We start from the raw sequence: 13,982 nt of genomic DNA, 5'->3' as shown, positions 1-13,982 counted from the left end.
CCCCTAGTCACTTGGCCACTGGATTCAAGATAGCCTGGCTGATGAGGATTATGAATCTGAAACCGGTCCCAGGATGCTTGTTTCCGGTCCATGGAAGACATGGCTTGGCAGTTCGGGCTGGACTGTTCCCTTGAGGCACAGGGTCAGACTGATTTGCATATAGCCATGTCTGAAATGGGGTGGCTGAGTGGGCTAAAGAATGGTGATGGATTAAACCCAGATCAGTTGACTGGGGGTGAGTGTTTGATTTGCTCAAACGCTCCGTCCATCATCCCCTTTTGTATCGCTTTATTTGCCCTAAGTGTGGCAGGGTATGCTCAGACGTGAGTCCCTTGCTCACTTGGCCACTGGATTCAAGATAGCCTGGCTGATGAGGATTATGAATCCGAAACCGGTCCCAGGATGCTTGTTTCCGGTCCATGGAAGACATGGCTTGGCAGTTCGGGCTTGACTGTTCCCATGAGGCACAGGGTCAGACTGATTTGCATATAGCCATGTCTGAAATGGGGTGGCTGAGTGGGCTAAAGAATGGTGATGGATTAAACCCAGATCAGTTGACTGAGGGTGAGTGTTTGATTTGCTCAAACGCTCCATTCATCATCCCCTTTTGTGTCGCTTTGTTTGCCCTAAGTGTGGCAGGGTATGCTCAGACGTAAGTTCCTTGCTCACTTGGCCACTGGATTCAAGATAGCCTGGCTGATGAGGATTATGAATCCGAAACCGGTCCCAGGATGCTTCTTTCCGGTCCATGGAAGACATGGCTTGGCAGTTCGGGCTGGACTGTTCCCATGAGGCACAGGGTCAGACTGATTTGCATATAGCCATGTCTGAAATGGGGTGGCTGAGTGGGCTAAAGAATGGTGATGGATTAAACCCAGATCAGTTGACTGGGGGTGAGTGTTTGATTTGCTTAAATGCTCCGTCCATCATCCCCTTTTGTATCGCTTTGTTTGCCCTAAGTGTGGCAGGGTATGCTCAGACGTGAGTCCCCTGCTCACTTGGCCACTGGATTCAAGATAGCCTGGCTGATGAGGATTATGAATCCGAAACCGTTCCCAGGGTGCTTGTTTCCGGTCCAGGGAAGACATGGCTTGGCAGTTTGGGCTGGACTGTTCTCATGAGGCACAGGGTCAGACTGATTTGCATATAGCCATGTCTGAAATGGGGTGGCTGAGTGGGCTAAAGAATGGTGATGGATTAAACCCAGATCAGTTGACTGGGGGTGAGTGTTTGATTTGCTCAAACGCTCCGTCCATCATCCCCTTTTGTATCGCTTTGTTTGCCCTAAGTGTGGCAGGGTATGCTCAGACGTGAGTCCCTTGCTCACTTGGCCACTGGATTCAAGATAGCCTGGCTGATGAAGATTATGAATCCGAAACCGTTCCCAGGGTGCTTGTTTCCGGTCCATGGAAGACATGGCTTGGCAGTTTGGGCTGGACTGTTCTCATGAGGCACAGGGTCAGACTGATTTGCATATATCCATGTCTGAAATGGGGTGGCTGAGTGGGCTAAAGAATGGTGATGGATTAAACCCAGATCAGTTGACTGGGGGTGAGTGTTTGATTTGCTCAAAGGCTCCGTCCATCATCCCCTTTTGTATCGCTTTGTTTGCCCTAAGTGTGGCAGGGTATGCTCAGACGTGAGTCCCTTGCTCACTTGGCCACTGGATTCAAGATAGCCTGGCTGATGAGGATTATGAATCCGAAACCGGTCCCAGGATGCTTGTTTCCGGTCCATGGAAGACATGGCTTGGCAGTTCGGGCTGGACAGTTCCCATGAGGCACAGGGTCAGACTGATTTGCATATAGCCATGTCTGAAATGGGGTGGCTGAGTGGGCTAAAGAATGGTGATGGATTAAACCCAGATCAGTTGACTGGGGGTGAGTGTTTGATTTGCTCAAACGCTCCGTCCATCATCCCCTTTTGTATCGCTTTGTTTGCCCTAAGTGTGGCAGGGTATGCTCAGACGAGTCCCTTCGTCACTTGGCCACTGGATTCAAGAATGCCTGGCTGATGAGGATTATGAATCTGAAACCGGTCCCAGGATGCTTGTTTCCAGTCCATGGAAGACATGGCTTCGCAGTTTGGGCTGGACTGTTCCCATCAGGCACAGGGTCAGACTGATTTGCATATAGCCATGTCTGAAATGGGGTGGCTGAGTGGGCTAAAGAATGGTGATGGATTAAACCCAGATCAGTTGACTGGGGGTGAGTGTTTGATTTGCTCAAACGCTCCGTTCATCATCCCCTTTTGTATCACTTTGTTTGCCCTAAGTGTGGCAGGGTATGCTCAGACGTGAGTCCCTTGCTCACTTGGCCACTGGATTCAAGATAGCCTGGCTGATGAGGATTATGAATCCGAAACCGGTCCCAGGATGCTTGTTTCCTGTCCATGGAAGACATGGCTTGGCAGTTCGGGCTTGACTGTTCCCATGAGGCACAGGGTCAGACTGATTTGCATAGAGCCATGTCTGAAATCGGGTGGCTGAGTGGGCTAAAGAATGGTGATGGATTAAACCCAGATCAGTTGACTGGGGGTGAGTGTTTGATTTGCTCAAACGCTCCATTCATCATCCCCTTTTGTGTCGCTTTGTTTGCCCTAAGTGTGGCAGGGTATGCTCAGACGTGAGTCCCTTGCTCACTTGGCCACTGGATTCAAGATAGCCTGGCTGATGAGGATTATGAATCCGAAACCGGTCCCAGGATGCTTCTTTCCGGTCCAGGGAAGACATGGCTTGGTAGTTTGGGCTGAACTGTTCTCATGAGGCACAGGGTCAGACTGATTTGCATATAGCCATGTCTGAAATGGGGTGGCTGAGTGGGCTAAAGAATGGTGATGGATTAAACCCAGATCAGTTGACTGGGGGTGAGTGTTTGATTTGCTCAAACGCTCCGTCCATCATCCCCTTTTGTATCGCTTTGTTTGCCCTAAGTGTGGCAGGGTATGCTCAGATGTGAGTCCCTTGCTCACTTGGCCACTGGATTGAAGATAGCCTGGCTGATGAAGATTATGAATCCGAAACCGTTCCCAGGGTGCTTGTTTCCGGTCCATGGAAGACATGGCTTGGCAGTTTGGGCTGGACTGTTCTCATGAGGCACAGGGTCAGACTGATTTGCATATAGCCATGTCTGAAATGGGGTGGCTGAGTGGGCTAAAGAATGGTGATGGATTAAACCCAGATCATTTGACTGGGGGTGAGTGTTTGATTTGCTCAAACGCTCCGTCCATCATCCCCTTTTGTATCGCTTTGTTTGCCCTAAGTGTGGCAGGGTATGCTCAGACGTGAGTCCCTTGCTCACTTGGCCACTGGATTCAAGATAGCCTGGCTGATGAGGATTATGAATCCGAAACCGGTCCCAGGATGCTTGTTTCCGGTCCATGGAAGACATGGCTTGGCAGTTCGGGCTGGACTATTCCCATGAGGCACAGGGTCAGACTGATTTGCATATAGCCATGTCTGAAATGGGGTGGCTGAGTGGGCTAAAGAATGGTGATGGATTAAACCCAGATCAGTTGACTGGGGGTGAGTGTTTGATTTGCTCAAACGCTCCGTCCATCATCCCCTTTTGTATCGCTTTGTTTGCCCTAAGTGTGGCAGGGTATGCTCAGACGAGTCCCCTAGTCACTTGGCCACTGGATTCAAGATAGCCTGGCTGATGAGGATTATGAATCTGAAACCGGTCCCAGGATGCTTGTTTCCGGTCCATGGAAGACATGGCTTGGCAGTTCGGGCTGGACTGTTCCCTTGAGGCACAGGGTCAGACTGATTTGCATATAGCCATGTCTGAAATGGGGTGGCTGAGTGGGCTAAAGAATGGTGATGGATTAAACCCAGATCAGTTGACTGGGGGTGAGTGTTTGATTTGCTCAAACGCTCCGTCCATCATCCCCTTTTGTATCGCTTTGTTTGCCCTAAGTGTGGCAGGGTATGGTCAGACGTGAGTCCCTTGCTCACTTGGCCACTGGATTCAAGATAGCCTGGCTAATGAGGATTATGAATCCGAAACCGTTCCCAGGGTGCTTGTTTCCGGTCCATGGAAGACATGGCTTGGCAGTTTGGGCTGGACTGTTCTCATGAGGCACAGGGTCAGACTGATTTGCATATAGCCATGTCTGAAATGGGGTGGCTGAGTGGGCTAAAGAATGGTGATGGATTAAACCCAGATCAGTTGACTGGGGGTGAGTGTTTGATTTGCTCAAACGCTCCGTCCATCATCCCCTTTTGTATCGCTTTGTTTGCCCTAAGTGTGGCAGGGTATGCTCAGACGTGAGTCCCTTGCTCACTTGGCCACTGGATTCAAGATAGCCTGGCTGATGATGATTATGAATCCGAAACCGGTCCCAGGATGCTTGTTTCCGGTCCATGGAAGACATGGCTTGGCAGTTCGGGCTTGACTGTTCCCATGAGGCACAGGGTCAGACTGATTTGCATATAGCCATGTCTGAAATGGGGTGGCTGAGTGGGCTAAAGAATGGTGATGGATTAAACCCAGATCAGTTGACTGAGGGTGAGTGTTTGATTTGCTCAAACGCTCCATTCATCATCCCCTTTTGTGTCGCTTTGTTTGCCCTAAGTGTGGCAGGGTATGCTCAGACGTGAGTCCCTTGCTCACTTGGCCACTGGATTCAAGATAGCCTGGCTGATGAGGATTATGAATCCGAAACCGTTCCCAGGGTGCTTGTTTCCGGTCCATGGAAGACATGGCTTGGCAGTTTGGGCTGGACTGTTCTCATGAGGCACAGGGTCAGACTGATTTGCATATAGCCATGTCTGAAATGGGGTGGCTGAGTGGGCTAAAGAATGGTGATGGATTAAACCCAGATCAGTTGACTGGGGGTGAGTGTTTGATTTGCTCAAACGCTCCGTCCATCATCCCCTTTTGTATCGCTTTATTTGCCCTAAGTGTGGCAGGGTATGCTCAGACGTGAGTCCCTTGCTCACTTGGCCACTGGATTCAAGATAGCCTGGCTGATGAGGATTATGAATCCGAAACCGGTCCCAGGAGGCTTGTTTCCGGTCCATGGAAGACATGGCTTGGCAGTTCGGGCTTGACTGTTCCCATGAGGCACAGGGTCAGACTGATTTGCATAGAGCCATGTCTGAAATGGGGTGGCTGAGTGGGCTAAAGAATGGTGATGGATTAAACCCAGATCAGTTGACTGGGGGTGAGTGTTTGATTTGCTCAAACGCTCCATTCATCATCCCCTTTTGTGTCGCTTTGTTTGCCCTAAGTGTGGCAGGGTATGCTCAGACGTGAGTCCCTTGCTCACTTGGCCACTGGATTCAAGATAGCCTGGCTGATGAGGATTATGAATCCGAAACCGGTCCCAGGATGCTTCTTTCCGGTCCAGGGAAGACATGGCTTGGTAGTTTGGGCTGGACTGTTCTCATGAGGCACAGGGTCAGACTGATTTGCATATAGCCATGTCTAAAATGGGGTGGCTGCATGGGCTAAAGAATGGTGATGGATTAAACCCAGATCAGTTGACTGGGGGTGAGTGTTTGATTTGCTCAAACGCTCCGTCCATCATCCCCTTTTGTATCGCTTTGTTTGCCCTAAGTGTGGCAGGGTATACTCAGACATGAGTCCCTTGCTCACTTGGCCACTGGATTCAAGATAGCCTGGCTGATGAAGATTATGAATCCGAAACCGTTCCCAGGGTGCTTGTTTCCGGTCCATGGAAGACCTGGCTTGGCAGTTTGGGCTGGACTGTTCTCATGAGGCACAGGGTCAGACTGATTTGCATATAGCCATGTCTGAAATAGGGTGGCTGAGTGGGCTAAAGAATGGTGATGGATTAAACCCAGATCATTTGACTGGGGGTGAGTGTTTGATTTGCTCAAACGCTCCGTCCATCATCCCCTTTTGTATCGCTTTGTTTGCCCTAAGTGTGGCAGGGTATGCTCAGACGTGAGTCCCTTGCTCACTTGGCCACTGGATTCAAGATAGCCTGGCTGATGAGGATTATGAATCCGAAACCGGTCCCAGGATGCTTGTTTCCGGTCCATGGAAGACATGGCTTGGCAGTTCAGGCTGGACTGTTCCCATGCGGCACAGGGTCAGACTGATTTGCATATAGCCATGTCTGAAATGGGGTGGCTGAGTGGGCTAAAGAATGGTGATGGATTAAACCCAGATCAGTTGACTGGGGGTGAGTGTTTGATTTGCTCAAATGCTCCGTCCATCATCCCCTTTTGTATCGCTTTGTTTGCCCTAAGTGTGGCAGGGTATGCTCAGACGAGTCCCCTAGTCACTTGGCCACTGGATTCAAGATAGCCTGGCTGATGAGGATTATGAATCTGAAACCGGTCCCAGGATGCTTGTTTCCGGTCCATGGAAGACATGGCTTGGCAGTTCGGGCTGGACTGTTCCCTTGAGGCACAGGGTCAGACTGATTTGCATATAGCCATGTCTGAAATGGGGTGGCTGAGTGGGCTAAAGAATGGTGATGGATTAAACCCAGATCAGTTGACTGGGGGTGAGTGTTTGATTTGCTCAAACGCTCCGTCCATCATCCCCTTTTGTATCGCTTTATTTGCCCTAAGTGTGGCAGGGTATGCTCAGACGTGAGTCCCTTGCTCACTTGGCCACTAGATTCAAGATAGCCTGGCTGATGAGGATTATGAATCCGAAACCGGTCCCAGGATGCTTGTTTCCGGTCCATGGAAGACATGGCTTGGCAGTTCGGGCTTGACTGTTCCCATGAGGCACAGGGTCAGACTGATTTGCATATAGCCATGTCTGAAATGGGGTGGCTGAGTGGGCTAAAGAATGGTGATGGATTAAACCCAGATCAGTTGACTGAGGGTGAGTGTTTGATTTGCTCAAACGCTCCATTCATCATCCCCTTTTGTGTTGCTTTGTTTGCCCTAAGTGTGGCAGGGTATGCTCAGACGTACGTTCCTTGCTCACTTGGCCACTGGATTCAAGATAGCCTGGCTGATGAGGATTATGAATCCGAAACCGGTCCCAGGATGCTTCTTTCCGGTCCATGGAAGACATGGCTTGGCAGTTCGGGCTGGACTGTTCCCATGAGGCACAGGGTCAGACTGATTTGCATATAGCCATGTCTGAAATGGGGTGGCTGAGTGGGCTAAAGAATGGTGATGGATTAAACCCAGATCAGTTGACTGGGGGTGAGTGTTTGATTTGCTTAAATGCTCCGTCCATCATCCCCTTTTGTATCGCTTTGTTTGCCCTAAGTGTGGCAGGGTATGCTCAGACGTGAGTCCCCTGCTCACTTGGCCACTGGATTCAAGATAGCCTGGCTGATGAGGATTATGAATCCGAAACCGTTCCCAGGGTGCTTGTTTCCGGTCCAGGGAAGACATGGCTTGGCAGTTTGGGCTGGACTGTTCTCATGAGGCACAGGGTCAGACTGATTTGCATATAGCCATGTCTGAAATGGGGTGGCTGAGTGGGCTAAAGAATGGTGATGGATTAAACCCAGATCATTTGACTGGGGGTGAGTGTTTGATTTGCTCAAACGCTCCGTCCATCATCCCCTTTTGTATCGCTTTGTTTGCCCTAAGTGTGGCAGGGTATGCTCAGACGTGAGTCCCTTGCTCACTTGGCCACTGGATTCAAGATAGCCTGGCTGATGAAGATTATGAATCCGAAACCGTTCCCAGGGTGCTTGTTTCCGGTCCATGGAAGACATGGCTTGGCAGTTTGGGCTGGACTGTTCTCATGAGGCACAGGGTCAGACTGATTTGCATATAGCCATGTCTGAAATGGGGTGGCTGAGTGGGCTAAAGAATGGTGATGGATTAAACCCAGATCAGTTGACTGGGGGTGAGTGTTTGATTTGCTCAAAGGCTCCGTCCATCATCCCCTTTTGTATCGCTTTGTTTGCCCTAAGTGTGGCAGGGTATGCTCAGACGTGAGTCCCTTGCTCACTTGGCCACTGGATTCAAGATAGCCTGGCTGATGAGGATTATGAATCCGAAACCGGTCCCAGGATGCTTGTTTCCGGTCCATGGAAGACATGGCTTGGCAGTTCGGGCTGGACTGTTCCCATCAGGCACAGGGTCAGACTGATTTGCATATAGCCATGTCTGAAATGGGGTGGCTGAGTGGGCTAAAGAATGGTGATGGATTAAACCCAGATCAGTTGACTGGGGGTGAGTGTTTGATTTGCTCAAACGCTCCGTCCATCATCCCCTTTTGTATCGCTTTGTTTGCCCTAAGTGTGGCAGGGTATGCTCAGACGAGTCCCTTCGTCACTTGGCCACTGGATTCAAAAATGCCTGGCTGATGAGGATTATGAATCTGAAACCGGTCCCAGGATGCTTGTTTCCGGTCCATGGAAGACATGGCTTGGCAGTTTGGGCTGGACTGTTCCCATCAGGCACAGGGTCAGACTGATTTGCATATAGCCATGTCTGAAATGGGGTGGCTGAGTGGGCTAAAGAATGGTGATGGATTAAACCCAGATCAGTTGACTGGGGGTGAGTGTTTGATTTGCTCAAACGCTCCGTTCATCATCCCCTTTTGTATCACTTTGTTTGCCCTAAGTGTGGCAGGGTATGCTCAGACGTGAGTCCCTTGCTCACTTGGCCACTGGATTCAAGATAGCCTGGCTGATGAGGATTATGAATCCGAAACCGTTCCCAGAGTGCTTGTTTCCGGTCCAGGGAAGACATGGCTTGCCAGTTTGGGCTGGACTGTTCTCATGAGGCACAGGGTCAGACTGATTTGCATATAGCCATGTCTGAAATGGGGTGGCCGAGTGGGCTAAAGAATGGTGATGGATTAAACCCAGATCAGTTGACTGGGGGTGAGTGTTTGATTTGCTCAAACGCTCCGTCCATCATCCCCTTTTGTATCGCTTTGTTTGCCCTAAGTGTGGCAGGGTATGCTCAGACGTGAGTCCCTTGCTCACTTGGCCACTGGATTCAAGATAGCCTGGCTGATGAAGATTATGAATCCGAAACCGTTCCCAGGGTGCTTGTTTCCGGTCCATGGAAGACATGGCTTGGCAGTTTGGGCTGGACTGTTCTCATGAGGCACAGGGTCAGACTGATTTGCATATAGCCATGTCTGAAATGGGGTGGCTGAGTGGGCTAAAGAATGGTGATGGATTAAACCCAGATCAGTTGACTGGGGGTGAGTGTTTGATTTGCTCAAACGCTCCGTCCATCATCCCCTTTTGTATCGCTTTGTTTGCCCTAAATGTGGCAGGGTATGCTCAGACGTGAGTCCCTTGCTCACTTGGCCACTGGATTCAAGATAGCCTGGCTGATGAGGATTATGAATCTGAAACCGGTCCCAGGATGCTTGTTTCCGGTCCATGGAAGACATGGCTTGGCAGTTCGGGCTGGACTGTTCCCATCAGGCACAGGGTCAGACTGATTTGCATATAGCCATGTCTGAAATGGGGTGGCTGAGTGGGCTAAAGAATGGTGATGGATTAAACCCAGATCAGTTGACTGGGGGTGAGTGTTTGATTTGCTCAAACGCTCCGTCCATCATCCCCTTTTGTATCGCTTTGTTTGCCCTAAGTGTGGCAGGGTATGCTCAGACGTGAGTCCCTTGCTCACTTGGCCACTGGATTCAAGATAGCCTGGCTGATGAAGATTATGAATCCGAAACCGGTCCCAGGATGCTTGTTTCCGGTCCATGGAAGACATGGCTTGGCAGTTCGGGCTGGACTGTTCCCATGAGGCACAGGGTCAGACTGATTTGCATATAGCCATGTCTGAAATGGGGTGGCTGAGTGGGCTAAAGAATGGTGATGGATTAAACCCAGATCAGTTGACTGGGGGTGAGTGTTTGATTTGCTCAAACGCTCCGTCCATCATCCCCTTTTGTATCGCTTTGTTTGCCCTAAGTGTGGTAGGGTATGCTCAGACGAGTCCCCTAGTCACTTGGCCACTGGATTCAAGATAGCCTGGCTGATGAGGATTATGAATCTGAAACCGGTCCCAGGATGCTTGTTTCCGGTCCATGGAAGACATGGCTTGGCAGTTCGGGCTGGACTGTTCCCTTGAGGCACAGGGTCAGACTGATTTGCATATAGCCATGTCTGAAATGGGGTGGCTGAGTGGGCTAAAGAATGGTGATGGATTAAACCCAGATCAGTTGACTGAGGGTGAGTGTTTGATTTGCTCAAACGCTCCATTCATCATCCCCTTTTGTGTCGCTTTGTTTGCCCTAAGTGTGGCAGGGTATGCTCAGACGTGAGTTCCTTGCTCACTTGGCCACTGGATTCAAGATAGCCTGGCTGATGAGGATTATGAATCCGAAACCGGTCCCAGGATGCTTCTTTCCGGTCCATGGAAGACATGGCTTGGCAGTTCGGGCTGGACTGTTCCCATGAGGCACAGGGTCAGACTGATTTGCATATAGCCATGTCTGAAATGGGGTGGCTGAGTGGGCTAAAGAATGGTGATGGATTAAACCCAGATCAGTTGACTGGGGGTGAGTGTTTGATTTGCTTAAATGCTCCGTCCATCATCCCCTTTTGTATCGCTTTGTTTGCCCTAAGTGTGGCAGGGTATGCTCAGACGTGAGTCCCCTGCTCACTTGGCCACTGGATTCAAGATAGCCTGGCTGATGAGGATTATGAATCCGAAACCGGTCCCAGGATGCTTGTTTCCGGTCCATGGAAGATATGGCTTGGCAGTTTGGGCTGGACTGTTCTCATGAGGCACAGGGTCAGACTGATTTGCATATAGCCATGTCTGAAATGGGGTGGCCGAGTGGGCTAAAGAATGGTGATGGATTAAACCCAGATCAGTTGACTGGGGGTGAGTGTTTGATTTGCTCAAACGCTCCGTCCATCATCCCCTTTTGTATCGCTTTGTTTGCCCTAAGTGTGGCAGGGTATGCTCAGACGTGAGTCCCTTGCTCACTTGGCCACTGGAGTCAAGATAGCCTGGCTGATGAAGATTATGAATCCGAAACCGTTCCCAGGGTGCTTGTTTCCGGTCCATGGAAGACATGGCTTGGCAGTTTGGGCTGGACTGTTCTCATGAGGCACAGGGTCAGACTGATTTGCATATAGCCATGTCTGAAATGGGGTGGCTGAGTGGGCTAAAGAATGGTGATGGATTAAACCCAGATCAGTTGACTGGGGGTGAGTGTTTGATTTGCTCAAACGCTCCGTCCATCATCCCTTTTTGTATCGCTTTGTTTGTCCTAAGTGTGGCAGGGTATGCTCAGACGTGAGTCCCTTGCTCACTTGGCCACTGGATTCAAGATAGCCTGGCTGATGAGGATTATAAATCCGAAACCGGTCCCAGGATGCTTGTTTCCGGTCCATGGAAGACATGGCTTGGCAGTTCGGGCTGGACTGTTCCCATGAGGCACAGGGTCAGACTGATTTGCATATAGCCATGTCTGAAATGGGGTGGCTGAGTGGGCTAAAGAATGGTGATGGATTAAACCCAGATCAGTTGACTGGGGGTGAGTGTTTGATTTGCTCAAACGCTCCGTCCATCATCCCCTTTTGTATCGCTTTGTTTGCCCTAAGTGTGGCAGGGTATGCTCAGACGAGTACCTTCGTCACTTGGCCACTGGATTCAAGAATGCCTGGCTGATGAGGATTATGAATCTGAAACCGGTCCCAGGATGCTTGTTTCCGGTCCATGGAAGACATGGCTTGGCAGTTCGGGCTGGACTGTTCCCATCAGGCACAGGGTCAGACTGATTTGCATATAGCCATGTCTGAAATGGGGTGGCTGAGTGGGCTAAAGAATGGTGATGGATTAAACCCAGATCAGTTGACTGGGGGTGAGTGTTTGATTTGCTCAAACGCTCCGTCCATCATCCCCTTTTGTATCGCTTTGTTTGCCCTAAGTGTGGCAGGGTATGCTCAGACGTGAGTCCCTTGCTCACTTGGCCACTGGATTCAAGATAGCCTGGCTGATGAAGATTATGAATCCGAAACCGGTCCCAGGATGCTTGTTTCCGGTCCATGGAAGACATGGCTTGGCAGTTCGGGCTGGACTGTTCCCATGAGGCACAGGGTCAGACTGATTTGCATATAGCCATGTCTGAAATGGGGTGGCTGAGTGGGCTAAAGAATGGTGATGGATTAAACCCAGATCAGTTGACTGGGGGTGAGTGTTTGATTTGCTCAAACGCTCCGTCCATCATCCCCTTTTGTATCGCTTTGTTTGCCCTAAGTGTGGTAGGGTATGCTCAGACGAGTCCCCTAGTCACTTGGCCACTGGATTCAAGATAGCCTGGCTGATGAGGATTATGAATCTGAAAACGGTCCCAGGATGCTTGTTTCCGGTCCATGGAAGACATGGCTTGGCAGTTCGGGCTGGACTGTTCCCTTGAGGCACAGGGTCAGACTGATTTGCATATAGCCATGTCTGAAATGGGGTGGCTGAGTGGGCTAAAGAATGGTGATGGATTAAACCCAGATCAGTTGACTGGGGGTGAGTGTTTGATTTGCTCAAACGCTCCATCCATCATCCCCTTTTGTATCGCTTTATTTGCCCTAAGTGTGGCAGGGTATGCTCAGACGTGAGTCCCTTGCTCACTTGGCCACTGGATTCAAGATAGCCTGGCTGATGAGGATTATGAATCCGAAACCGGTCCGAGGATGCTTGTTTCCGGTCCATGGAAGACATGGCTTGGCAGTTCGGGCCTGACTGTTCCCAAGAGGCACAGGGTCAGACTGATTTGCATATAGCCATGTCTGAAATGGGGTGGCTGAGTGGGCTAAAGAATGGTGATGGATTAAACCCAGATCAGTTGACTGAGGGTGAGTGTTTGATTTGCTCAAACGCTCCATTCATCATCCCCTTTTGTGTCGCTTTGTTTGCCCTAAGTGTGGCAGGGTATGCTCAGACGTGAGTTCCTTGCTCACTTGGCCACTGGATTCAAGATAGCCTGGCTGATGAGGATTATGAATCCGAAACCGGTCCCAGGATGCTTCTTTCCGGTCCATGGAAGACATGGCTTGGCAGTTCGGGCTGGACTGTTCCCATGAGGCACAGGGTCAGACTGATTTGCATATAGCCATGTCTGAAATGGGGTGGCTGAGTGGGCTAAAGAATGGTGATGGATTAAACCCAGATCAGTTGACTGGGGGTGAGTGTTTGATTTGCTTAAATGCTTTGTCCATCATCCCCTTTTGTATCGCTTTGTTTGCCCTAAGTGTGGCAGGGTATGCTCAGACGTGAGTCCCCTGCTCACTTGGCCACTGGATTCAAGATAGCCTGGCTGATGAGGATTATGAATCCGAAACCGTTCCCAGGGTGCTTGTTTCCGGTCCAGGGAAGACATGGCTTGGCAGTTTGGGCTGGACTGTTCTCATGAGGCACAGGGTCAGACTGATTTGCATATAGCCATGTCTGAAATGGGGTGGCTGAGTGGGCTAAAGAATGGTGATGGATTAAACCCAGATCAGTTGACTGGGGGTGAGTGTTTGATTTGCTCAAACGCTCCGTCCATCATCCCCTTTTGTATCGCTTTGTTTGCCCTAAGTGTGGCAGGGTATGCTCAGACGTGAGTTCCTTGCTCACTTGGCCACTGGATTCAAGATAGCCTGGCTGATGAGGATTATGAATCCGAAACCGGTCCCAGGATGCTTCTTTCCGGTCCATGGAAGACATGGCTTGGCAGTTCGGGCTGGACTGTTCCCATGAGGCACAGGGTCAGACTGATTTGCATATAGCCATGTCTGAAATGGGTTGGCTGAGTGGGCTAAAGAATGGTGATGGATTAAACCCAGATCAGTTGACTGGGGGTGAGTGTTTGATTTGCTTAAATGCTCCGTCCATCATCCCCTTTTGTATCGCTTTGTTTGCCCTAAGTGTGGCAGGGTATGCTCAGACGTGAGTCCCCTGCTCACTTGGCCACTGGATTCAAGATAGCCTGGCTGATGAGGATTATGAATCCGAAACCTTTCCCAGGGTGCTTGTTTCCGGTCCAGGGAAGACATGGCTTGGCAGTTTGGGCTGGACTGTTCTCATGAGGCACAGGGTCAGACTGATTTGCATATAGCCATGTCTGAAATGG

Source organism: Lissotriton helveticus, chromosome 5_1 (genome assembly GCF_964261635.1).
Source record: "Lissotriton helveticus chromosome 5_1, aLisHel1.1, whole genome shotgun sequence".
In the NCBI taxonomy this organism is placed as follows: domain Eukaryota; kingdom Metazoa; phylum Chordata; class Amphibia; order Caudata; family Salamandridae; genus Lissotriton; species Lissotriton helveticus.
Note: the sequence above shows the minus strand (reverse complement) of the source record.